Genomic DNA, 26,415 nt, shown 5'->3' with positions numbered 1-26,415 from the left:
TCAGAACAAAGCGTATCTCCCCCGTGAAGTAAACTTCACTGGAAATACTTTTCATGTCTCATTTGTTTGTTTGGATTTATCTGGAGTTCCATCTCCAGTAGCAGGTGTGAGTCTGCAGCAAAAGAGGTCGAACGGAAGCGTTAGGAAGACCCTTAATGGGAGGCACAAGTGTCGGCAACACTACGGATCTATATCTCAAAAACAAATTAACACGGCACACTGCCAGGACATACAGACAGAGATCAATGAAAAGATGTTCTCACAAATAGAATATTGAGAGGGAGGCAGTCGTACACCCGTGCCCTCAGGACCTTTCCAGAACAAAGCATGTTTCAGGACCGCAAAGGTTGCTGGGTAGTCTTCCTTCTGTCCCTTCCTTTCTTGTTGTCTTCCCTTGCTCCTTCTCTTCCCTCACTCCCTGTCTGTCTCCTTCCCACTCCCCTCTCTGCCACATCCCCTTTTCTTTCTGTCCCTTAATATAGGACGTCTTTCAGGTATCGCAAGAACCTTCCAAAATGCACCTACTGATACCACAATGGGAAGGAAATTGCCTATACCTTATCTATCCCAATAATAAGAGGGAAACAAAATCTCTGAAATACCCTGTGTATGTGAGTGATGGTGTGTGAGTGATTGTGAGTATGTGTGGGTGTGTGCGTATGTGTGTTCAAATACATGGAAATGTGTGTGTCTTCATGAGTGTGCACTTGTGCACTAGAATCTCAAGCTGTCTGGGGGAGGAAATGTTTGAAGATTTAAGTGCTATGATATTTGCAATACATTATATTTATATAATATATGCAAAGATACATTTATCTATATACAAATATATATCATGGATAGATAGATATAGATAGATATACAAAGAGTTGAGTGGGTTCCAGTAGCTACTGCTGTTCCAATATACATATCACGTGTTGCATATCCAAGGATCCGGGGTACGCTGGCGGGGCTCAGGGAGGTGAGAGGGTGGAAGATCATGCTTCGTGCACCGTTCATTTTTCTTTAAATTTTCATTTATGCTACAAGGGGGATTAATATCTGTCTCAGATCTGTTCATTATAAGCTCTCATATCCTTTCCTGTCTTTTGAAGAAATATTATGTAATTTAAAACTTTCACTGGGATACTTTTTTTTTTACCAGCACAACACATCTCTGCCCCCTGCTCGCACGTTGTTGCTGAATGGAGGGCTACAGATGCAGCCACCGAGCACAAGAGAATCTGGAAATCCACAGGGTCTCCGCGAATAAATAGGCGTGGTGTCAGGGACAATCATTCTGACAGTGACAGACATGTCTCTGGTCTGGCTTATTGGTCCATTTTAATGTTTTTTTTCCAAACCGGTGTTCTTGTGAAATGATTTCTTAAACCACATCCAATTAGCTAGAAATAGGGAAAAAAAGAAAAAACTCCATTGGATAAATTGATAAGTCACACTTTTCTAAAAATCCAAATTGCCTTTTGATTGGTTTCTCTGGTAATTGCTTCTGGATAATCAGCAGCTTTCAGCACTTTCTTTTCCCCTCTTGTCAAACACAAAACAAAACTACAGAAATGAAAGCAACCATTACAAGCAGTTTCAGGTTTTTTTTTTTTTTTCAAAGCCGGTTATAATTAAAGGGTTTGCAGTTGCTATTATTTTGCTCGGGTTATTACCAACATGATCAATTCTGTGGTCTTCACAAAGGCCCCTACCCTTACATCAGAATAAATAATCACACGTGGTATTTACAAGTGACATGCCCTCACGTGGGGGAAAGTTCTTGAATCAAAGGAAAGTAAGTCCGCAGTGTACCCAGCATGCAATGCGCGCGGTCCCTGTCTCATCCAACATTTCCTTGAACACATCCGTCCTTGGAGCATTGTCTCCCCTCACCCCCGTTTTTTTAACCCACTCTATAATCAGCCCACATCAAAATTTGCCTTAATTACAGAAGATAATTATAGAAATCATTTTTCTGGTTCCACACAACCTTCACATTTTCTAACCTACGAGCTTTGTCATTTTTGAAAAAAAAAAAAAAAGACTCCCTTGATGGTACTTTTAGTCAGTGAATCCAGATGCTGGGTATGGTCTCTCCCCATAGAAAGATGAGTCACGTTCTGTATGGGATGAGGGTATGCATTGCTCTCATTCTAGAGGACATCTATAAATGGTAAATATTGGTTTTGTTTTTCCAAGGAATGTGGTAAGTATGAGCAAGGGAGAGGGAAACGGTTAAAAGCCTTGACAGAATGTCAGCCGTGAAGGGATGGTGCCCCCGGCTCCTGAGTTAAGCTCTACACTTTATGACGGTGATAGGTGATGAGCGAGCCTAAGGGATGGGACGCAAGAAAAGGGTTTGTGATTTCCAGGGTAAAGTGCTAATCTGTACCTCAGAACCTGCTGCATCCGCCCCCTAACATTTACTCTAAAATGCTTTCAGCTTTTCAGTCCTCCCTCCAAAATTAGTAGGGGGTTAAAGTAGAACCCATTGGGAGGTTACATTTATTTAATATTCAGCCCTTTCTTGGATGAAATATTGCAGTCTATCCTCATAGGTATTTGTCAAACCATTAGAGTAATGGTTTATAGCTATTAAATGAAATTGCAGTTCTGTTTGTAAGTTCCATTTACACAGGATAAGCAAAGTGCCTTCATTTAGATTTAAAATACCTGAAATCTTCGAGCAGCACATGAAGATTATGTAGACTGTTAACTAATTCGTGACCGTGGTGTGAATGGATGACACACGCAAATCTGCACCCGTTGTCTATGCATCTGCAAAGCCAGCCAGTACCAAGATCATACTGTGCCATTTGTTTCTTGAGGATTAAACAATCTGATACAATCGGTCTTTTATATGGGGGGGGGAGGTAACAGCTTACATCCCTGTTTTTAAAGAATCAAATGAAACGATGCTTTTAACCATTGTTTCCAGCACTGGGATATTTGATACAGTTCCTTCTGATAATAAATGGAGCGTCACACTCACAGCGAAAACAAAGCTTTCCTCTGGAACTTTCCACGTGCCTTTCCTCGCCGCACTTCGCTTCAGAGGCAATTTATAAAGATGCTGCTAGTACAAAGAAGCCGAGATAAATTAAGTCTTCAGAACGTCACCCTTCCTGCTAGGTGATGAGTTTGGCTGCTTTTAATAAAAGAGACGCTCTTGTATTCAAATGACTAATTACAAAAGCTCCCATTTTTAGTCCTAAGGGAGCCTCAGTTTGTGTCTCTCCCTACCAAGAAGGAGTTAATGCATACTAATTGCTACAGTAGTTTACGCATCGATTTCAGTGGATTCTTACTGGGCAGCTCCTTCTATTGAATCTTGGAGGCATACATGGATACATACGTGCATACATATAATATATGCACATATAGGCCACACATAGAGATTTTATGCTTAAAGATAGTATGGTTTTTGTGTGGCATGAGATACCTTGACCCCTAACCAGATAGACCGTCATATGGATTAGCTGAGGTGCTCTCTTCAAGATTGTGTGTACCATAGGTGCATGGCTTAGCAACCAGGGAAGAACTGGATTCCAGGTATCTCTGTCCCTTGGCCACTCCCTTGGATGGAGCTCACTCCATAGTAATTCAAGACACCTCTAATCCATCCTGGCGCTCCGATCCTGTCCTGTAATTGACTGATACCCTCGGCAACTTCCCCCTTTGAATCCACCATCATGTACACATTAGAATCGCATCTCCCCTAGATGCTGGTCAGTATATTAGGGTTCTAACCCAAGCCCATGAATGGAACGAGACCAGCATCTCCTCCTCCCCTCCTCCCTTCCCCTCTGCCTTTTGCCCTCTCCTCCTCTCAGGAATCAGAACATCCTTGAGAGCTGATGTCTTTCACAGCCTTCCCTTTTATTCTTCCTTTGTCCTTCACAAACATTTCTTCTTAATCTTGAGCACATCTAATTCTGCCTTGAGGTTTCCTTCTTGAAAGATTAAACACAACAAATAAAATTTTAGCCTTTTGTTTTAGTGGACACCAAGCAAAACATTACATTTTTATTTCTCGTGCCCCATGCACAGTACCATGAAGGAGGTGTTTTCTGTATGCTCTTGATTTCACAGACAAGGCAAATGAAGGCTTAGAAAGGATACGTAATGTCCCCACCATCCCACCATCGCAGGGATGGGCTGAAGCATAGCTGGGGTTTCGCCACAGTTCTTTTCCAACCATAATTGTGACTTCTTCGGCCATCCTAACCTTGTTCTACTTGCCACCTTGACAGGACAGACGGAAAAGCCATCAGCTGAGGGGAACATTTTTCTTAGACAAGAAATTCAAATATTTCCTTTTACTGCAGAAAGATCTCCTAAATGTTCTACTTAATAACCTCAGCATAAAGCACTTTTTATTATTCGTATGTTCAGGTAAACATTCTGAAGTAACTTAGAGCTCACAGTCAGATATACAACTAACAGCAGAAACTAAATGTTTCGTTTGACGGCAATTATCATCTGGGAAATGATCATTCTGGTCCAGAAGAAAAGATACTTAAGGGAAGACTGCACAGTCTTTCCGGGCACACTACCCTCCATAGCTATCCACTACTGGCAAAGGCTAGAAGGTTGCCTAACCAAAGGCTGGTGTATTCCCCATAATAAAACACAAAAATGACACACATACTTGGACTAGCTTCTGGTTTGAGACCCTTGTGAGTTTGTGAGAAGACTGAAGCCCCCATAGCCTTAGAGATAAAGAAATATATTCTGGGAGTTTGGGGCATAGGGCAGGTCTCTAGAAAACTTTTCTGTCTGGAAGCAGATGAGGACATAGGAGCTGCAGAAACAATTGCAGTCACCATCTATTGAAATCATGTATGCCAAACGCTGAATTGAGTACTTTGCTTACATTAGCATGCAATAAAGCTCTTAGAAACTCTCTCAACAGTTCCACAAGGTCAGGGTTCTTATTGTCATCCCAATGTCAAAATGAATGAAACTGAGGCTTAGACATTTTAAACAACTTCCTCAAGGTCAACTAACTAGTAGGGCATAAAATAAAACTCAGAACAAGGACTTCCTGTTGCCAGGGCTCAAGGTTATTCACTAGGAAATATTTCAGCTAGATTTTGATTGTCACGCATTCACCTCTGCTTAAGCAATGTATTTCTAACAATCTGTTCTCAAGGAGACCATGTGGTATTTTAATAACATCAAGCAAAATGAGCTCAGGATCATATAAAATAGAATCTTTCCAAATGAATTCTCTTGTGCACAGCAAAGACTCCCAATACTTAAAGGCACAACAATTCCAACAAAAGTATATTTTAATACAAAGTTTTGATACAGCTTGTCGTGGTTTAAATAAGAACACCCCAGAGGCTCATATGTTTTAACACTTGGTCCCCAGGTGGTTGCGCTATTTAGGAAGAATTCAGAGATGTTAGCTTGTTGGCAAAGGTGCATCACTGGAGGCAAGCTTTGAGTGGCCATTCCCTGTTCTTTTTGCATTCTGGTTGCTTTTGGAGATATGAGCTATCAGTTATCCCTGTCCCCATCCCTTTGCTAACCCTAACTCTCATGGACCCTAACCCTCTGAAACCATGAGTGCAAAAGTAATTGTTGTCTCAGAGGCTTATTGCTGAATAAACTCACCCTTTCTTGTTGTTTCTGAACCTTGGCTGGCTAATTCAGCTCTGCTCTTCTGGCTCAAGCTCCTCTCTAAGGTGACTAATTCAAACTGGCTTCTCTCAGCTTCTCACGAAATTGTTCTGCTTGGAAAAACTGCCTCTGAATTCCATGAACTAAACTGCACTGACTACACTCACTGAACAGACTGAATGGAACTGCACTCAACTGAACTCCACAGCATGGCCTGAGCTCAACTGAACTGCACTCACTGAACAGCCCTTCATCTCCAACCTGTCTCTGTAAAACTATCCTAGTAAAACTGTTCTCTATTTATCTATCTATCTATCTATCTATCTATCTATCTATCTATCTATCTACCAATCTCTGCATTGCTTTTAACTAACCTCTCTTTCCAGTCTGTTCTCCTAAGAGTTTGGTGTATCCTATCTCTAACTCATTCTGTGAAATCTTTCCCTGATTTATCACTTTGTCTGAACCTCAATTAAATATCTCTTTCAAACATGGCTGCTTCCTTCTACAAACTAACCTTACAAAGGAAATGTCTGTATTCCAGACAGAGGGATTAATGGTGTATCATTTTTTTTTTCCGGAGCTGAGGACCGAACCCAGGGCCTTGCGCCTGCTAGGCATGCGCTCTACCACTGAGCTAAATCCCCAACCCCAATGGTGTATCTTTCCAGATGGATCACACAGGTCTTGAAGTTTTTTAGACATGGAGTAGCAACAAGCTGCATTAAAATTCCTCTACACTGAGCCCAATTAGATGATTTCATTTATAAACTGCCTAGGTCAGCTATTTTTATCACAGCAATAGAAACCCTAACTAATACACAGCTTAATAAAATTAGCTTTTGTGGTTGATCTTGGGCTTTTCATGTTTAATATACTTTGGAATCATTTGGAGGGCTTACTAAGGTACAGGTAGGCTGCTGGCTCCCAGATCTAGATTTTCCTTTGCTGAATCAGAGAAGATAAAATTCTAACAAGTTCTTAGGTCAGGCTGAACCTGCTGGACCACAGAAAACTTTAAAACAGTAATGATGCAGAACCCTCCATTCTCTTCACACCTACATTTCACTTTCCAACGATGACAAAAGAGCTCAAGATCCTTAAATAATGAGATAAAACACCAGTTAATGGAATAAAAAAAAGTCAGTTTAGACAACAGGCTGCAGTGAAGTTGGAACCCTTGGTCTGTTGATTATCAATGCTATAGACTCCATCTAAGCACATATGTCAGAGAACGTGGTGAATAGAGTTGTATTATACAGTAAATGAGCCTAGGGGAAAGAGTGGTCTGCCCTTCTATTAACGTTTCTTAGAAAACTTAAACCATTGAGAATAAGAAAGGTGCATCTGAGAAGCAACTGCAATACAGACTTTTCTCTGCATGAAGACAATAACAGCCAGGTCCCCAGCTCACTCTGCTCTACTCTCCTTAACACTGTCTGTTAAGATGTTCTCTGGGCAGTTAATCTTCAGGGTAGCTATCTGCTTTCAATAATTAACTTGCTAAGTACCATACACTGTTTGCAGTTCCACCTTGCATATAGCCCCCTGTCTCAGCTTCCCACCTTAGGCAGCTGCACGCAGTCAAGGAGGAAGGCCTGGATGATGTCTCTGTTTGTCCAGGGAGAGTTCATGACTTCGTGAAGGCTGTGGGTAGATATGCTATAAGAAACCAAGCTGACCTTGGAGTCGTGTCACATACGATTGTTCTTGAACTGACAGATGTTGGACAATTTCTCTTCTCCACACTCAGCTGGAACATTAAGTATGAGCACTGTCTGTCCTGTGGATTCCTGCTCTCAGCATTGCCTTGGCTTCTGCATTTGAAGAGAACACAGCACAGCAGACTCTGACTTAAGTCTCTTCAGGGTTTATAAGACGTTAAGGCACAGATACTTTTAAACAAATGACTTCACATTCCTACTATTTATCCCCTATCTGGTCACTAACTGGGACACCCTTTCTCTGCTGCCACAGGCTACTTTAATATCCGTCTATAGCAATGTCTTTGCTTTTGGCTTGAAATCAGATATACCAGGATCCTAGATCTCAGGAACCATTAATAAAGATTTCTAAGTCTTTGAATCTTTTCTGTGTTTCTCTTTAGACTTAAATACAAAAGGCATTTAAACACTATCACATGGCCACACAAATCAAACTTATCTGCTAGGCTTTGAAAAAAGATCTTCCTTCGCTATGGTGACAGCATTGCTTTTAACTTTTGGTCAAATAAGGTATCTAGACGTACCTCACCAATGACTGGGGTGGGAGTGTGGAACATTGTTGTAGTTGGAATCTTTTTAGACAAAGGCGCAAAATGATAGTTCTGAGTGTATTCCTGAGGTACCAGTACCAGCCTTAAATACCAGGTAGGTGAGAAAACACATCTCTATCCTTAGAATAGTTACTACACTCACAACAGATTCTACTTTTACAATCTAATAAACCTTCAAAATGTGGCTCACAAGAAACCTTAACAAATAATGCTTTCCTTGTGTTACAAAGGCATGGTGGGTATGAAGTAGATAAAAAAAATAGTTTTTAGCTGACCAGACGTATATGCTCACCCCTCTGGCCTTATAAAAAAAATCTCAGCAAAGTTAGAAAATAAGTATGAAAATACATTTACATTTAATAAACAGCTCTAGAAAGGCAAGGGATATGTGGGTTAAAGAAAATGAAGATACCAGAAAACCAGGATGGTGAGGGATTTGTACTTTAAAAGGAGAGGAGCAAACCAAGTGGGAATAGTCTCCCGACAAAAACTGCATAGAAGGACAAGGAACTGGAGAGTTGACCAGCAACTTGTAGATAATTCAAATTTCACATGGCAGAACAGTGCTGCTGTTTGAATATGGCTTGACACCAAACTCACACTGGATCTTAAGAGAGGAAACTTGGTCCCATAGCGGTATTCTGAGGTAGAGTCTTGGGATATGATTAAAATTAAAATCATTGAAGTAGTACTCCTATGTACTTCTTGAAAAGCTTCAAAGGAAGAAGGAAAAGGATCTCTCTCTCTCTCTCTCTCTCTCTCTCTCTCTCTCTCTCTCTCTGTCACACACACACACACACACACACACACACACACACACGGGCATGAACAATGTAAAGTTCTATGCTACTTTACAACTCTGACATTAAGATTATCATCAAAGAACCCCTACACCTGGTACCTCCATAAACTGGAGCCAAAAGGACCTCTCCTCAAAACTTACATCAGGTTGGTGAGATGGTTGTGTGGGTAAGGGCGCTGGCTGTGAGGCCCGATCTGAATTACATCACCGGAACACTGGTAGAAGGAGAGAACCAACTCCGGCAAGTTGGCCTCTCTGACTTCTGTAGGTTGTAGGTGCACTGTAGCATGCATGTTCACACCCATGCCCACACGGCAAACAAATGTTAAAAAAAAAAAATCAATAAGTAAACAAATAAAAATCTCCTATCTGACCTGGGTCTGTGGTACAGTATTCTTATCATCATCCCTAAAGAGGCTGATATGAAAGGTAATTGCATTTTCGTCCAAGCATAGACAGAACCGTCTGTCTGACCATACCTTCACCTACCCTCAGTGCCCATGTGGTTTTCTAAAATGACGCCTGACACCGAAGACTTTTGACTGGAAACCAACAGTTTAGTTGCAGAAACCATTTACATTATGATTCATGACACTAGCAAAATTACAGCTATGAAGTGGCAATGAAAATAATTTATGGGTGGGGTCAGCACGACACGAGGAATTATATTAAATGGTTGCAGCATTAGGAAGATTGAGAACTGGTGATCTAAAGAATCTCTCAGTTTATATCTATTCAAAAACATGCCTCGACGTGTTCTGATTATTTCCTCCCTTGTGCTTAATGTTTTACTGTAAGCTCTAAAATTTTACCCAGGTCTATTTCTATTTCCAAACCACACTTAACCACACTTGTGTGGGCGTGTGCGCATGCACACATGCAAATGTTCATCTTCCCCATACTCTCCAAGCATCACCTGTCATTCAAAGCCTTGTGAGCATCTCAGACTATTGCTCCTTCCTCTGGTCTCTGATAGCACTGTGTATCATTCTCAACTAACAGTACTTGGTTTTGTGTTGTATTTCCTTATATGTCTACATTCTCTTTAGGATCTAGGTTCCTTTTATGGATTAGCTATTAACTGTTGTACTAATGACAACCGCTACAATACCCAAGTTACTAAGCATAACTTCCATGAGGTAAAGGCATGACTCCCTAGAATCAGGAGTAAGTAAGTAAGTAAGTATGCAGAGGATAGGTTATGCCCTGTCCACTTGATAGGAGTGTAAATCACTAGCAAGTAATGAACATAAGTTGAAAAAAAAAGTAAGATGCCTCAGGTCAATCTTCAGTGCATGGAAAAGTTATTTCAATATTTTAGTCCAAGTAGGAGCTCAGTAATACAATTTCTCATAGAAATATTTTAAAAATTAATTAGAAGGGAGAAAAGGCTGAAGTTTAAAAGGTTAGTGAGACATAAAGGGCAGAACTGGGTCCCTAAAAAAGATGTGGAAGAAGTCCCTTAAGGTGGTTAATAAACTCTGATCATCACGGGACTCTGCCCACAAACGCCACGGGATACAGGCACCTTTCTGCCAGTTTCACCTGGGATCTCTGGAGGGTCTATACCAGCACCTAGAGGCTTCCAAATATCACAGCAGCTTTTAAAAGAGTCATAAACAGTCGCTAACCAGGAGCTCTTCTTGTTCTCAGAGCACTGTGGTTTCCAGGGACTGCTCTTGATTCCCCATCCTGAATGACATTTATTGGGAACTCCCAATAAACAAAAGTGTTTTCCTCCAACAGTGCAAAAAATAGCACATTGGTTTTCTCGAAAGATAATTATCTACCTATTGCTAGTCTGTAGCATTTGATTCATTTTTCTCTACCTAATTCCTAGACGTTAGTATTTGAAAAATACCTCTGGCTTATATGATTATTAAAAATTCATAGGTGTCAATAAATGTCTGTTGAATGAAGGATTCATTAATATATTTTAATGATGTTGCATGATCACAAATTTCAGTTGAAAATATTCTGGAGAATTCACACTATTCATTTCTTGGTATAATTTATAAGCAAACTGTCTAACCACTAAGTGATTGCCGCCAGTCATAAACAACGTGTGTGTGCGTGTGTGTGTGTTTTAGTACTCAAAAGGCACTTATCTCACTCTATACCCAAGTGAATTAGCAAGATCAGAAGTATCCTGTTCAGAGACTCTGACATGACTAAAAATAGATATTAAGTGACATCAGGAGCAAAATAATTCAACCACCTTTATCATTTTCCTAAGTTAGAAAACACAGTACGCATTAGCCTATAAATACTCCTACACTGAAACCTTTCATTTTCAAACTCCAAGGGCTAGAATTTCTAGCTATTTGGCTATTCTAATTAGTGAAAACTAACAAAGCCCACCCCATCATCACAGCAGCAATTCTCAAAGAATAAAATATTGCTAAAAATAAATCAGACGTCAGAGTAATACTTTACAATACCTTCAGCTTGGCCTATTGTTGAAATTACTGAAAAACAATACTAGATATCAACCCCATTATATCTGTACAAAAAGATGCACTGTATCTTATTAACTCTTAATTCGTCCAAGTTGGACATCTCCCCACCTTGAGTCTGAACAGCCAACATGAAGTGGGAACCATGAGAGAACATATTTCGGGCATGAGATAAATGAAATCAAGGGGGAGTTTTGAACATTACAGTTCAATATCTCGTGTTTGGCAGACACAAGTGATGTTAGAAGATGTGACAAATCTCTAACAACCTTCACAATAAAGTAGTATAGCACATGTATTCAGCAGGCTTCCCAGGGTCAAGAGATTGCTAAAGTCGACCCTGGTTGGGCCCTAGTGTTTCTAATCTTATTTTCTTGGTATTCTCTATCTGATACTCCCTTTCTACTTCCATGATTGGCTTTTATCTTCTTGACTCTGCTCTTACTGGGTGGTAAACAAATCCCCTGCTGAGAGGCAAACAAACCTCCAGGCTAGGTGGCCTGCTGGGAGTTGAGTTGACACAGTTATAAGAAGTCTAACTCTTGAAGAGATGAGGAACCTTTAAAGCGAGAGCAAAGCATGGGGGCTTTTTCTTCAGTTTCACCATCTGTACTCAAGATGGCTGCAAAGACGTCAATAAGAAAGATAGCTACAGGCAACGAAACAGGGAGGAGAGCTAAACAAAGCCATGATCTTCAAAAAGAAAAACCTTTTCTTTGAAAACAATAACAAGGCCCCAAGTCAAATATTATTTCGTGCCACCACCACAGTCTCTAGTACTGTAATAATACTTTGCCATATAGCTAGGATAGTTTGAGGCCTACAAAATTCTTTTGAATCTGCTATTTGATTTGATGACCACAATTCACCTCTACAACTGTCTTCTCCCCTGCTGAAATCACAGTCCCACAGCGAAATCCTACTCGCCACCATCTTGTTTGGGTGCGTGCAATATAAATTCCTCCCTCTATTGGACTATCCAAATCTTGTTGCGTATTTAAGATCAAACTCAAAATACAACTTTCTCTGAGAAGCCTTCCCTAGTGAACCATCGTGAGAAATCTAACCTTCCTCTAAAGACTAAAACAATCAATATCCAGGTTGTTATTTGATAAAAAAAAAAAAAAAACTAACTCTAAGTCTTCTAAGATTTGTTCTATTATAGTTTTTAAACCACCCAGAGTTTTCCCATGAAATATTAGCACCTTGGCTATAAGGTAATGAAAAAAGGAATGAGAATATTTAAGTTCATAGCTTTGAATAAACTGGGCCTAATGCATTGGATTGTGATTGGTGAGGATCATAGTTTGAATGTAAACTATCCTTCATGTGGTGATGGATTGACCTTTGGCTGATGTAGCTATGTGAGCTTTAGAAGATGGAGCCTAGCTGAAGAAAGGTCAGGGTGGGTAAGCCTTTGAGGGTTATACCTGGTCCCTGGGGCCTTTAGTTCCCTCTGCTTCCTGTCACCTGCGGCAGTGAGTGGCTTTTGTGCTATGGTGTTCTAACTCATCATGGCCCAAAAAGCTATGAATTGAACCCCCCAAACAAGCCAAAACACAAGACTGTCCTTCTCAATTGTCTAGGGTAGGTGTTTATTACATCTATGAAAATCCTCACACAACCAACTATAATTGGTTCCTGGGATCCATCAGTGGGCAACTAGAAACTCTCCCCACAGTGAAAAGCCCAGTGTTGGCAGGACAGGAAAGGAAGTTGGCTGTGGCAATCAATGTCTATGGGATGGAGGAATCAGAATGTAGAGTCTGTAGAATCCTGGCTCACACCTGTCACTGTTTTAAAGGTAGAGACCCTGTTCTGTTAATAGAATTTACTTCAATGGATTAAATAAACAATAGAAAAGTTAGGGGGAAAGAATCCAACCAGTGATTGAAGGTTACCAATAAATAATAGAAAATTCTAACATGAAACTTTTGGAAAACAGAACCAAGTGGACAGGGGAAAGAAGCACTGGAAATCAATACCTGTGAGAACACCACAGGTTATTCTGAGACCAGGGTTCCATACAGGTGTTTCCCCATGGGAAAAAGAATGCAGTGATCCAAGAGCCAAGGGAATGACAGAGGGAAGTCTCCAGGACTGCTTGCCTTAGTTTATGGAAGTAGTATGATCCAGGAAATCAAATCTGTCTTTTTATTAATTGGAATTCACAGCAGAAAGAACAGAATATAGCAAAGAGCTCATAATATTTATTCAACTAGACCTCCCCATCTGTGTGTGTGTGTGTGTGTGTGTGTGTGTGTGTGTGTGCGTGTGTAAGCCAGAGGATATGGCTCTCTCTATTACTCTCTACTTTATTCCCTTAAGATAAGATGTCTCCCTGAAAGCTTGTAGTATTTCCGATTATCATCCTGTAAGCCCCAATAATCCTGGGTCCTCCTCACCCTGCAAGTGCTGGGGTTACGGCCATGCTTGACTTTTACATGGCTGCTGGGAATCCAAACTCAGGTTCTCTTCCTTCCTGTCCTCAAGAACAAGGCATTTTATTGTGTTCAGTGGCAAAGTCTTACATGGTCCAGCCTCAGTACTCGTACACTATCACTTTTACTTTTTCATGATACTATCTATCACAAAAACCAATGCTGATACACTGTGAGGGGAACCACACAAGGACATCAACACCAGAAGAAGAAAATCGATGACACCTGTCTCAGAGAGTGGCTAATACATAGGCTAATAAATCAAGTATATCATGTTTCAGCATGTCATGATTTTCTGGAATACTGTATAAAAGGTGATGCCAGTTATATCCTTGAATAATCAATCCAGAATATTTTAGGCACATAAATGTATGTGTGGCTTCTATATGTGTATATAGGCATGTTCACATATGTGTAGCTGTAGAAGATGCTTATGCACATGCTTACTAGTGTGTATATGAAGACCAGAATATGACATCAGATCTCTTATTCCATCTGCGGTAGAGTCTGTCACTTGAACCCAGAGCTTGCTGATCCAGCTGCTCTCTCAGGCCAGCTTGTCTTTGGAATTTTTCTTTCCATCTTTTGAGCCCCGGGATGATGGGAGACCTCTATACTTGCCCAGCTATGGTACAGGTGCTAAAGGTCTTCACCCTTGCATGGAAATTGCCTTACCCACTGAACCATCTGCCCAGCCCCCTCAGTCATAATTATTTTAAAAGACATTTAGGAAGGAGTTGTACAAACATAGTTTCATCTTAAAATATCATGAAAGTTGCCAGCCTTTTCATGTCAGCATCAAGAACTTCATAAACAACTATGAATTCATAATTTATTACAAAGTCCCCAAATCAGAGCAATACAACATTCTACCAGTGTGTGTGTGTGTGTGTGTGTGTGTGTGTGTGTCCCCATATTGGAATTCAAAAAACCAATTCCTGTATTCCATACCCGCTAATTACTCTAAACATGTTGAAATTTAAGCAAAATATTGCATTAACACCACACATGGGATGAGATGGGTTGAAAAATGTAATCTTTAGTAGGACCACAGCAAACCAGAATCACAAGGGTTAAAAATATTTTGCATTCAATTGCTAGTTCACTTCTTGCCCTCTGATAACCAGGAACAAAATTGCTTTTCTGTTGCATAAAGTATCTTTCAAATTCAATTGCTTATCACCTCATTCATTCAAGTAAGAGAGACCTCAGATTTACAGGAACCAGAGCCCATAATACAAATATGGTATATTAACCATACAGCAGACATCTTCTGAAAAAATAACCAAAACACAGTCTATTGATTTTAACCTTCTGTATCAAGGTATTCTCCAGTGGTCTCAACTGGATGCTAGCTATGAGAAATTCCAATTATTTGAATTTCTATATATAGGATAAGCATTTAGTTATCAACACACACCATAAAACATATTTTCATCTGTTATTAAAGCACTATTACTGTGTGGAATTGAATGCGTTTCTACTGTGGACTCAACTGCCGCAAAGCCAGCAAGGCAGCCTTTTCTATAGGAGATTCCCTTCATAGCGCTGTCTTCTGTGCACTGTCCTGTAAAAACCTTTGAATTTGCTTTTGGGTAAATAAAATAAAACTCGATGGAAATAGTTTCGACATCCCTTCCTTCACTCTCCCGCAACTCCTTCTCTATGTAATTATTCATTGCTCTGCTTCTCATTAGCCGATCAAATGCTATAGATTGTTTCTCTACAGTAACCACCGAGCCAGTGCCTGCCTGTGAGCTCACACAAACACACCAGGTCAGGGTGATCGCTTACGGGACCCTGAGCTCAGTTAATTTTAGTAAAATATCAAACAGAGAGCCTGAGATGTACCCGACTTCTTATCGCACTGATTCCAATTTTGATTAAAGCAAGTTTGCAGACGAGAGAACGGAGCCAAATGAAATGTGTTCCCATGATGGCCTGGGTGTTAGTGATACCAGCCTTTGCCAGTCATCTCCTAAAGAGCGTCGCTGCTCTTCATGGTTCACAGACTAGCAGAATTGGAGCAGGATCGAGAAGAGAGATGGCTGAGACAGCCAGCAGGAGAAAGAGGGACTGGTTTTTATCAGGAAGGAAAAATAATCTAATTCAGTACCCACTTCCTTCGACAACTAAGTAGATGATTTCCAAGACTCGGTGGGTTTCTCTTGTGCTTCTAAACTACTTGAGGGGGGCGGGGGAGGGCAGGGAATCAGTATGTTAGTGGGAAGGGTGGGAGGGAAGAGAGGAAGGGAAATGTCTGCGATTATATTTTCATTTCAAAAAAAGGAAGCATGTTAAAAAACAAAAGAGCAAAGCAAGTTTAGATATGGACCATGTGACTTACGATTTAATATAAAATTTTGTAACACCCACATAATTTATTTCAGATGATAACAGTAGAAACATAAAACAAAAATGTCAGAACGTCAAAAATCATGCACAATCCCAGAAACTACCACCATCAACAATATGTGCATATTTGTGAAATTTCTCATTCAGGTCTCATTTGCATGGCTAGAATAAGGGCATATATACCGTTCTATAGTCTATCGTTTTTATTGATTATTAGCATTCCCTCATGATGTGTCATCTAATTTGTAGCTGGAATATAATTCATACAGGGGTGGACTGTAATTTCTCTGAGCATTTTTTAGTATAACTATAACTGTGATGAACAACTTCACATGCTCATGTTGGTTTGTACTTCTAAGTGTGATGTCTGAATGAATTTATGTACTAAGTCTTTTATGATTAATTTTTAATCGTGTGTCTGTCTCTGTGCCTTTGTGAGGGTTCATTAGTTGTGAGTGCAGTGCCTAGGGGATCAGAAGAAATAACCAGATGCTCTGTTGCTGGATTTACGGGGAGTTCCTTGTGAGCCACCCAAACTGTGAGTGGTAGGAACTGAACTCGAGTCCTAAACAAGCAGCACACGCTCTTTACTGCAGAGCTATCTTTCCAATGCCTGGACTAGGAGTTTCTAGCATTAATTTATTACTGCTGCTATACTCTTTGATATAATATTTCTGAAAGAAGTAATTACAAGAAGAAGCACATGGAAGCTCCATAAGTTGAAAATAGACTGTATTCCCTTTTATGCTAAGGTCCTTGGTATCCATACTGTACTTTATAAATGTCTATTGAGTTGACGTATAAAACTCTCAGACATTGAAATGCTCTAGTTTTTACTATAACAGCTCAATGAGCTGACCAATGACTGCAGACACATACGCAAACCCTTATCAATACATAGAAATTCCACTCCAGGAAGAGACCGCTTCTGTGACCACTCACTGTGTCATGCCTGCCTCTTCTAGATTTCTATACTCAGTGTAGTTTCACATGTCTGTCTTCTTTCCCTTGCCATGATGGTTGTGGAACTCATCCATCCATAGAATAATACTAAATTCATTTTCATTACAGAGTGGTTCTAGACAAACAACGTAAAATAGGTCTGTCCACTCTCCTGCCGATGAAGAGTTGGCTTATTTTCAGTGTTTGGCTATTGTGAATGGAACTGCTAGGAATCTGCTGTCAAGCCATTTCAGATTTACCCATTCATTTTCCTTGAGCAAAATTGAACTGTATAATTTGTAAGTCATAGAAGTTACATTTCTCTGTGTTAGAAACCAATCAGGCATATTCTAGGTGGTCTGCCCGTTCTCCTCTCTCTCCAATGATTGGTTTGAACTGCTCTATGTACTCAGCAGCTTCTCGAACTTACATCCCTCTTCGTTAGCCCTTCTAGTGGTATGAGTCAGCATCTAACTACGGCTTTACACTTTTACTTCCCTGAAGACGAATGTGGCAAGCAGATTTGTTTTGTGCTTATTAAAGTGTCTTAGATATCTGAAATTTGACCAAGAACCTTTTACTCTTGAGTAAAAGTCCTCTTATATAGATTCAGGCCTGTGTTTAATGTACATTTATATTTTATCACAATCCGTTATTTTCATTCTCCAAATATGTTCTCATGTGTAATTGTAAGCAGGTGTGTCTAATCCCGAGAACCTGGAACAGACTGTTTTTAGAAATTATTCTTGGTAATCCTATTTAAAGCATCTTTTCTACTGAGATGGTTTGAGCAGCCTCCCCAGATTTATATTGGAGCTTAAGCCCCAGTATAATGGTGTTGACAATTGTACTTCTTAAAAGTGAGTCACTCTATGATTAAATGGTTCTATGATACAACTTACCAAAGAGAGTCCATGCTTTTTTTTTGTTTTGTTGTTGTTGCTTTTACTGATACTGTTATTGTTGCTGCTGTTGTTGATGTTGTTGTTTGAGGTGGGGTTTGCCCTCTCATTTCCTGCCATGTGAGAATGTGACTAAAAGCCTCTCATTAAATAGCATCTGCAAGTGTCACAATCTTGACCTGCTCAGCTTCCAGAACTGTGAGAAACATCTTTCTGTCCTTTGTAAGTCACCAAGGCCTGAGCATCTGCTATGGAAGTGTGAAGTCACGCAAACAGCCACGCTATTACTCTGCTATATTATACAAGCTTTGTGATTTTAGAGTTCGTATTGAAGTCTAAGACTCATATGGAGCTGTTGAGTCTAACATGAGATATACAGACAAGTGATTGCTATCTATCTAGGTTAACATGGGCTCTGGAACCATAAGTATCTTTCCCTCATGGAATTGTTTAACATCTCCCCTGGAAATCAGTTGTGAGTTAGCATGAGTCTATTTTTGAGTCGCTATTCTATTCCACTGATTAACCAGGAGCAGTGTGAGGCAACAGTTACCTTCTTTCAGAGTCTACAATAACTACTTCTCTTCTGGCCCCTGAATCTGCACCAACACTGGCTTTCCCATGTCCTGACATCCCACGCAGCTTCTATCTACCCTAGCAATCCACAATAGTAAAAGCCAGAAGCACCCAACTCGCTGAAGTTACTACTGCAATGGCATGTCTGAGCCAGCTGCAGGAGTCAGTTCCAAGGTTCCATTTTAGGGTGTCCTCCTCAGGACATGCCTGCTGACACCCGGACATCATGAGCCACAGATTTTTCTGCCAGGGGTCTGCTGGAGAATAATCTTTGGAATAATGGCTCTGGGAAAGGAAGACACAAAGGAGTTGAAAAATGTCTCTGATGTTTTTACAGAAGTCTCAGCTGATTCCCACTCCATGGGTGACTCTGAAACTAGGAATCCACTTGAGGTTTATATGGATTGAGGCAAGAGAAGTGTAGCATCAAAGCTCTGTATCTGCAGTTATTAGATCCTGGGGAGGGCACTGAGACTTGAGGCAAAGTAGCTCACTTTTGCTAAAGCAGTAATGTGAACTAAAGAACTGACTTCCAATTCTACAGAACTGAAGACAATGTATGTAAAGCTTACTATCAATATACCATGGCCCCTTGACAATTAAGAGGCACAGCAGGTGATATAGGGAATGGTGGGTTATGCCCTTGTCTGAGGTTGGTACAGCTAAAGGCAAGCCCAGCAAAAGGAGTAGGTTTCCTCATGGTGGACTTTCAAGAAATACAAGTGAGAGTAGGGGAGAGACAGATGACAAAGCAGGTAAATGAGAAGAGAAGTCAGTGAACATTACTGTGGAATGATGCAACTTTGTTTAGGGATCTCTACTGCTAAATACTAACAGGGCTTGTAGAAATACTGGGAGTAGGCTTACTAGAAGAATCTTTTTTTCCTAATCTAAGCATGCATCTAAGAAGGTCAACAGAAGACCACATATATACCACCGGTTTCATAACACTGTAATAGAACTGAAATATCCCTATTCCCAGATAATGCCCTAGCCATCCTCACAATGTAATGCAACATATCATTCAAGTGTGTTTATGATGACACTGATGTCAGTGAACCCACTGCTCTGCCAGTCACACAATGTAAGTGCACACTGAACATAAGGATAATAGCTACATTGTTGCTCTATATATTTATTATCCTTATTGTTTCAGAGTGTACCCCTACTTACAGATACTTATAGTATTCTATGGCATACCACCAGCAGTGTCAGATATATCATGTGTACCCTGTTCTTTGACAACAAGTTACTGTGGTGGTTTCAAGAAAAATGGCACCTATATTATTTGAATGTTTGGTCATTAGAGAGTAGAGCTACTTGGAAAAGGTTAGGAAAGGCGACTAGGCCTTGCTGAAGAAAGTGTGTCACTGAGGGTTAGGCTATGGAATTTTAAATACTCAAGCCAGGCCCACTATGTCTCTTCTTCCCGAGGCCTGTGGCTCTGTATATAGAAACATCCCCTCCGGCACCACGTCTACCTGTGTGCAGCCATGCTTCCTCCCATGCCGATAATGGACTGAACCTCTGAAAAACTGTAAGCCATGGTGTCTCCAACAATGGACAACTAAGACAGTCACTTTTACTTTTACAGATTTGAAGAACATTTTCCATGATAAAAGCAACGAGTCATGAGTTAAAAACATGAAATGATTGGCTTCTTGAGCCCCTAGTTCCCAGTGCAAACTTGTAAATGGGACATTGACTTTAACTAAAAATATAACCCTTTAATGGGCTCCTGAAGACAGAGGTCACTGATTAGTAGTTAGTTTTAGGTCCCATCTTCTAGAAATGGGGGAATACTGGTCTTGCTTCCATGAAAGTCCTCAAACCATAGGGTTCAGGAACTTTTGTCAGATTACGCTAATGTATGTCAGGAAGACACTACCAACTGTATATTCTATCTAAAAATGCCTGTAATAAATGCAATAAAAAAACAACGATAAATTATCGCCCAAGGACAAAGCTGTGGGATTTCTCAATTTGAATACAATTAAAACTGGGGCCTTGTAATTGGCTTGATCTAGAATGAGCCTGGGCCTTTAGCCTGTGACATCTGATGTTCAATGTAGAGAGAATCAGAACTTGCAAATCTTGTAAATCTGCTATTAGAAATGAAGTATTAAGAATGGCATTCCCTGACCCAACTCTAGGAATTCCTGTAGTCTGCCCTAGATCTTTAATTCTAAAGAAGTAAGCCTCCTCCCCCTTAATGGGCTCCCTGAATGGGCCTGCAGTCACCAGAGGACAGGCCATGATTAGAAACTCAGAACTCTCTGTTTTTGGTCCCATGTGTGTGTGTGTGTTCATAAAACAATCAGGCCACAGAGTTACAAGAAATGGAAATGCTAACTTATCAATCCCTCCACTTGCCTCCAATGAGAAGGGCAGTAAAAGTCCCCAAACCTAGAGGGTTCAAGGAACTTCTTGTCTAGTAAACAAGTCACTGGAACATCAACATCCAATCGAACATGAAGAAGTTAATGTATGACCATATCGCCTAGAAAAGAAAATGGACACAACCCAGGCACAAAATCTTTTTGTATATGGCCTGCCTTTAGGGCATTCTGGGACTCAAAAAATAGAACCCATACCCACCCTTGTAACACAAAAAGACAATAGTAGAGACCAAACTACTGGTCCTTGGGATCTTTGAACTGCTAGATCAGTGCCTAAATCATCAGCAAAGCTCCCCAATGGGAACAGAAGCTAGAGGTTTGAATCTCAGAGTTCAGAAGAAGCCAAATTTGAATACAAAGGAGTGCATGAAGACCAGAGGGGCCTTGGAGCCAAAATTACACTAAGTCCTCTGCATATACTGTAGATATTAGCTTAGTATTCTTACAGGAAGTGTCTCCTGTCTTTTGGGTGAAGAAATCTTTTCCTTTATCTTATATTATGTCATCTTTGGTCAACTTGGCCTTTTTAAGGAAAGCCTGAGGAAATCTGATGCTTTCTCAATGTATGAGAGAATCAGAAAAACTTAAAAAGAAGTTAAATTTCTTTTTAGGAACCTAGATAGTTCCACCAGAACCCAATGGAATGTTGTTTTCATTGGTGGAATGGAAGGGGGAAAACCAATCCACACCTTCCTTCTCTCAAGACCTTGAGTGCCCACAAAATGAAGCTTATTAAGAATGGAGATGCCTGCCGCCCAAGATCCCAGGGAACCCCAACATCTACAGCAGGTAACCTCCTTAAGAGATAAAACATAGGCACAAGAGTGTTGCAGACCAAGGATGTCCATCACCACTGCAAGGATTTGAACCAGGATAAAACTAATTATTGTAATGAGGAACCTTCTGCCAACAGACATCCTCCCTGGCCCAGGGTATATAAAATAAATAAGTGAAATAAATCCCATGCAGGTCCTAAAATCCTAGCAATTTAAGTCTTGTAACTACAATGCCCGATGAACTGCACAAACAAACACCAGCACAGGCCTCCTCCCTCCTGCCTACATCTTCTGTGAATGATCATAGAGTTCACGCCAAGCTGCAGATCACATTTATCCCTCCCCCAGCAACATGAGAAATAAACACACAAGACCAAATCAAGCCATGATATTTAACGTTGGTGTGTTCTGTCTCCTGCAGAGAGAAAAATTGAGGCAAACTCAGTACCCTGTGATGGTCCCCAACTCCAGCAAGCATCCCTGTTCAACCACAGCAGGGAGGGCTGAAAGGAACTGGTGAGGATTGGACAGAAATGTAAAATGAACCTCTTAGAAATACATTTCTGAAATCAATCTATATTAATTAGAACTTGTAGCTAAGTAGGAGAACAGAGAAAAGCATTCTACTTTTAGGATCGAATCATAAACCACAAATAGTCCAGTTCTATACTGATAATAGAACCACCAAGGGGTGTGGTTTGACATCTGGGCAGTGCCACTGGCTGGTCACCTTACTCTGGTCTTTGGTTTTCTTCCAGCCTCTGCATCTGCCACTGAAAAATGAGGGGACCTCTTGGTGAGCTTGAACTCCTTGCTTTTAACAAACTCTTCGTCATGATTTAAGACAATTTTCAGCTGAGGCCTCATCCCAGTAGCAGGTAGGAGCCAGCAGTGTGGAAGTGGGGTGAATATTAGCCACTGCGAATAAGAACAAATCAATCCCTGACCAACATTTCGCAAACTAACGCAACTCCAATCTTGTTGACAACCATTAATTTCCTTGAATCTCTCCATGACTTATAAAGACTGAAGCTGTCTTTCTGCAAACACTCTGATGCCCTCTTAATCCTGAGGATGTCACTTAACAAAAAGTTAGCTGAGTCAAGAATTTCAAACACACCCTTTTAGTGATATCTGTAGTTTGCACAAAGTATTATTTGGCTTTTGTGAGCTAGTCTACCAAAGGGCAATGAAATATCATTCCAGGAACAACACAAATATCAAAGAAGGGAGAGGAAGGCCTCCTTGACTTTTCCTCCTCTCTAGTTGATAAAGAAAAGTGCTATTAGGACTATTCCAAAGCAGAGACCTTTTGAAGGAAGAGATGCTTGTCCAATTGCGATACAAAGTCTACTATTCTATAAGCAATATGTTTAGACATAAGCTCCTTGAGGCTAGGAATATATATTCTTCTTATGTATATCTGTTTAAATATTGTCGGTACTTTGCATATAGGAAACTTCAAATAATTTTTGTTAAGTGAATGAATGAGCAATTTGAAGTGAATATCAATGAATGGTTGCTCTCGTACCTATGAAAATCATATTGTTTAAACATATAGTGGGTATAATGTGTGGCCCAAAGATCTCAAGCAAAACTATAATGTTGAGAGTGCACCAGTGATCAGACATCAGGAGATATGCATAATTCAAAGAATGATTGGATACTCACTTAGCGATCACAAAATTCAATGCAAAAAGGATTTACTTTATACACTGTCAGAGCCAAGGTGGATTCAAAGTTGAGAGAGCCAGGTAGTACAATAAACTCTAAGTTAATCTACTAACTAGAGACTCCTGGACCAGTGCATCCAATTTTAGGTTCTGTAGGTGAAAGATAACAAATATGGTTCTTGCTATATCAAATATTCACTATGTAAAATTTAATTAAGAAAAAATGATTTAAAATGGACCAATGAATGTAATTAATGATCATTTTGGTCCCCCAAACTGAACCTGAACTTGGGATTTTATTGTCTAGCTATAGAGTAAATTTTAAAGGGTAAACTATGCCAGTTGGTGCTTTGATCATAAGCTGCTATTTATGTAATGTCTGTATATTCTAAGTATTCTGTCTCTGTTCTTTTAATTATGCGTTAAAAAGGATGGAAGGAAGAAAGGGAGGAAGTGAGGAGAGAGGAAGATGATAGATGATAGATAAATGATAGATAGGTAGATAGATAGATAGGTAGATAGATAGATAGATAGATGAGATAGATAGATAGATAGATAGATAGATAGATAGATAGATAGATAGATATGCACATATGTATATAAAACCAGGCAAAATATTTTCCCAATTGCCCTGTAAGCATGCTTATCTTCAAACTGGAGTTTACCCACATTCAGATTAGTACCTTGCCCAGGGTTGTACAACCAGGAAGTGTTATCTAAACTTTCAGAGAGATTGCTATCTGCAATGTCTTGGTTCTCTATACTACCTCACGTATCACAGAAGGCCAGAACATAGCAGTGCCCATCAGAATTTGCCTGGACTCTTACATGGAGATTGACCTGGCTTGCTTCCACCTATCTCACATTTAACCCCATTTTATACTCCCCCACTTACTCAGGTTGGTTTCGTAGTCTTCCCACTGTGTCCAAGTCCTGATTCTACTCTCCTTCCTCAGTCATTCTCTGAGCACAAGCCCCGTGTTCACAGTTAATAGCATCTTGTTAGATACTCATTGTCTTGCCATAGTGACCACCATTTATTTCAGCTCTGCCTTCTCCAACACCAGTGCCCAATGTGTGTTCAGCCAGTTGTACAAACATAGCTCACCCTGTCTCATAGCATGGACCAGGTTGGACCTGCAATTTCACCTCTTAGCTTTGAAGGTGGATATAGAACTATGCCCATGGCATTTTTCCTGGTGGAACTGCTGGCTGAATTGTGCGTTTAAAGTATCTACTGTCTCTACTTCAGTTCCAGGCAACAGTGTGCCTCAAGAAAAAAGCTTGCAACTCAAATAACAATAAGATCTTGTTCTCTAGATTGAATGTGGCTTTCAGCTACTTGGCAAGTCCTTTCTTACCTCTTATACCAACTTTGGGTGCTCTGTACAAGTCAGAGGGGATAGGGGACACCAAGAGAACATGGCCCTCCAAATCAATTAAGCAGGGCTCACATGGGTTCACAGAGACTACATGGGGCCTGTATGGGTCTGCACCAGGTACTCCGCATAGATTATAGATATAGATATAGATGATATAGATACAAATTATATAGATGATATATAGATTAGATATAGGTATCAATATAGATATAGATGTAGATGATAGATATGGTTTAGATAGAAATATAGATTAGATATAGAGGTGGAGGAAGAGGTAGGGTAGAGATAGAACTAGATAGGGCCATATCTAATATTTATTATTTCTGTTAGCCTGGTCGCTTTGCGGGACTCCTAACAGTGGGAGTTGGAGTGTCTCTTCTTCTTTTGCCTGTTCCTGGGGCTCAATTCCTCCTGTTTGGTTACCTTGTCTGGCCTCAATATGAAGGCTTTAGCCTGGCTTATCTTGTTTTGTCCGGTCTTCCTGTCTTCTCTTGGAGACCTGCTTTTTCCATAGAGAACAGGGAGGGGGAGTGCATCTGGGAGAGAGGGGAGAGGAATAGCTTGGAGGAATAGAGGGAGGAGAAACTGTGGTTGGGATGTAAAGCAAAGGTAAGGAGGAAATATGAGTAATTTAAAAGTTCGTAAAAGAGAAAAAAAGGGGGAAAAAAAGAAACTCTGACTGCTAGCCTACAGAAGGTGTCCCCGATCTTCTCCTCAGACCTAAGCAACCACTTCCTTCTCCTTTCTCCCACATCATTCTCAAGGCCCTTCTCCCTACACAACTGCCAGTGAACTGAAGCAGATGTTTCCAGAGGAAACAACCACATCTTCACATGAGTTTATGGGCTTTAAAATCAGCTCTTCTCTTCCAAGAGAAAGAAGTTGAGAGACTGATGGATCTGAACACATTTCTCACCCTTATAATTTTATATTTGGGTATATACTATTGGGTGACCTAACCATTCAGTTAGTTTCCGCATCTGTAAGATTAAGCCCCCAAGCCTGATTAGAGAGAGCCCATTAGATCCCAACAATACACACCACACAGTTTTAGGTAGGTATGTTGTTGGGATTACGCTGATCCTATGTTAGTAAAAATCATGCTTCTTTGTCTTGAATGCACAGTTCATCATGGATGTGTACGTGGCCAAGGAGTTGGCCGTCCAGAAACAGAGGAAGGGAGAGATCAGCATCCCATTACCCACTTCAAGGGCAGGCCTTTACCCAGTGGTCCCGCGTTCGCCCACTAGATCTCAAGAGCCACTGCTCCTATCACACCCAACAAACACATGCTGTTTACCAAGCCTTTAACACACGGTTGCTGTGGAAACAAATTTTAGGATTAAAATTGCAAGGTCAGGAGCACGAAGGATGAAAAATGAAGCTATGCAGTTTGGTATGAGATAATGAAGTTGACCAGAAAAGAGGACGAGCAAGGCTCTGGGAAAAACAGTAACGATAGTTGTGACAGACTCCAAATGGCATCCACAAAGCAATGCCACGCCACTCTTCCCGGGGTTGTACACAAAGCAGTACCATTTTACGTAGTGTATCTAATGCATTTAATGAAAGCAGACCAAATTGTAAGAACAGTTTCTAAGAAAGCATCTGCCCACCCAAGGGGACCTCTACAGACTAGCCCAAAGGCAGCGAATCAAATATGAGGTAGCCAGGGAAAACTGCAGTTTCATATCAGTAACTCCACCTGCTGACCATCACGATACCTCCTGTGGGTAAACATCCTTGAAATTAAGCTGACCTCACTGTATCAGAAACTAAGGTACCCAGGCATTCTCCCAAATGCCTATACAAACAAGTGGGCT

General features: G+C 40.5%; 1 protein-coding gene across 1 annotated transcript in view; it reads right to left on the bottom strand.

Annotated features, from left to right (window-relative positions):
* Positions 1-6,192: 6,192 nt before the first annotated feature.
* LOC116896315 overlaps positions 6,193-26,415 on the bottom strand; it is a 153,742-nt gene continuing 133,519 nt past the window's right edge. The window contains exon 5 of the transcript XR_004387330.1: positions 6,193-7,430. The gene's annotated coding sequence lies outside the window, so the exon portion shown is untranslated. The remainder of the gene's footprint in view (positions 7,431-26,415) is intronic.

The sequence above is a fragment of the Rattus rattus genome, chromosome 3 (genome assembly GCF_011064425.1).
Source record: "Rattus rattus isolate New Zealand chromosome 3, Rrattus_CSIRO_v1, whole genome shotgun sequence".
In the NCBI taxonomy this organism is placed as follows: Eukaryota; Metazoa; Chordata; class Mammalia; order Rodentia; family Muridae; genus Rattus; species Rattus rattus.
This window is presented reverse-complemented; position numbering and strand designations above follow the sequence as displayed.